Below are 1,949 nucleotides of genomic sequence, written 5' to 3' on the forward strand. Positions count from 1 at the left end.
TCAAAATAAACAAAAATCGTTTACCTTAAAGGAAGAAATTTTGGCGGGAATTTAATTTGGCGGATGGCGGATGGCGGAAAAAGAAATTTTGGCGGGAACTTAATTTGGCGGATTTCAGTCAATTCCGCCAAATCCGCCAAATTTTCTTTCCGCCAAAATTTCTTCCTTTAAGGTAATTCTGATAAATCTATAAGTCAGAATCTTCATTTTAATGAAAACCTCCGTTTTGGGCCCGTCTCCGTTTTGGGGGCCATATACTGTAGCCTGTATATCTGAGTCCATGAAAAGGTGACTAAACCTAGCAAGAAATTAGGTTAGTCGAAATTTTTAGATTTAGCCGATATGTTTGGCAGTATACTGTTAAATGGGGACATTCTAGTTCTCAAGGTGAAATTTGTTTCCTAGAAAATGATTTCGATTCGTTTCTTGTTGCACTTTTCTCAACATTCATAGCATTTGTAGCGTCCATAACTTCCTTCGTAATTTGTAACCAAGATCTCCAGGTTGGCCCTATGATGAAGAGGGCAAAGCCAAAATTAAAAATGAAATCTGTGAAATTAAAAATGTTTTACATAGCCTCTCAGATACATTTCGAATTCAAATAGTTTTTTTAATGGTCATCTTTCAAAATGACCGCCAGACGATACGATACAAAGAAAATGGCAGAAATCTACCATTATTACACGTTTTTTTATAAGAACAAACTATTGAACAAAACTTCGTTGGCCAAAATATTAAGAACATTTATATTTATAAGGCTTTGCAGACTCTTTAACTCTAAAACAATTTCAGGGAAATGAAAAGAAATGCTGAAAATAAACAGGTTAAGAAAGAACATTTTTAGGTTTGGAACTTAAAAGTTTAAAGGATGAATTTTACCCCAAAACTTATACTTATAGAAGGCTGGCCAATATTTGAGGCCAAAGCTTACACAATACATCACCGATCCATCTTGATTAAACCCTCAATAAAGCAAATGGCAAAACCCAACCATTATGCTATACTACATACTATTTTACAGACAAAAACGGTCAAAATACACTTTTGAAGAAAATTTTAATTTTAAGTACTTGCTTTTGACATTCCATCATCATTTATCGAACGTTAGCGATTTCAAATGGATTAACAATGTCCAGAACGAAAACCATAGGGAAGCCTCTTATGTCCGCCATTAAGATCTCCCATATTCGATTATTCGAAACATTTCTAAAAATAGAAAATAAAATGTGAATATCAAGCTCTTAAACACCCCCATTGGAATTTAGATAGAGATTTCGACCCCCGCTGCGAGAAAAAAATCCACTGGGGCTGTAAGACAGGGATGTTTGAAATGATTGCTCAAAAGTCTTTATTTCTTGAAAATTTCAGACATTCTGCCTGCTTTTATGGATTTTTTCTCCATATCTTGACTTGTCTTGACTTTTGTTTTAAATTTGGTAAACCTCGCAAAAAATAGATAATGTACAAAAGAACCTTTAAGGGCAAGAAGGGAAAGATTTTACAACCCAAAGATCTTGGTAGAATTTTACTTACTGGTTGTTCCTTGTCATTTTCTCTTTATTTAATTGCGATTCAACAGTCTACATGGTGTAATTCCTCTACATTCAAACATCCTACAGTCTGACCGTATACTTTGATTCCCATTTATTCCTCAAGTGAACAAAAAAACTAAGTTTAGAAATTCGCAATGTTTTTCTTTGATTGTTCCTAAGCGTGCACTGCTTTTTTACCTTATTTGGCAATGTTTTGATTGATGTCTTGACGTTTTATTTTAATAGCCAATCAATGGCGCGCATTTCGACCAATCACAATAGAGTAATAAAAATATCAAATTCTGCGCGTGCAATTATAATTTCTTTTATTTCATTCAGAAACGATTCGATCGAACGCACACGCAGTAAATAAAAGGAAAGTAACATACACGTAATGATTTTTCAAAACAGAAAGAA

The 1,949-nt window shown here is 33.9% G+C and overlaps 1 long non-coding RNA gene across 1 annotated transcript; it reads right to left on the minus strand.

Annotated features, from left to right (window-relative positions):
• Nucleotides 1-379: 379 nt before the first annotated feature.
• On the minus strand, nucleotides 380-1,659 carry LOC136805000 (uncharacterized). Its single transcript, XR_010846328.1, has 3 exons — nucleotides 1,534-1,659; nucleotides 1,071-1,206; nucleotides 380-510 (listed from the first exon to the last, which is right to left on the minus strand). It is a non-coding gene; the product is annotated as an uncharacterized lncRNA (long non-coding RNA).
• Nucleotides 1,660-1,949: the final 290 nt, after the last annotated feature.

This window comes from Clytia hemisphaerica, unplaced genomic scaffold (assembly GCF_902728285.1).
Source record: "Clytia hemisphaerica strain Z4C2 unplaced genomic scaffold, Clytia hemisphaerica genome assembly, whole genome shotgun sequence".
In the NCBI taxonomy this organism is placed as follows: domain Eukaryota; kingdom Metazoa; phylum Cnidaria; class Hydrozoa; order Leptothecata; family Clytiidae; genus Clytia; species Clytia hemisphaerica.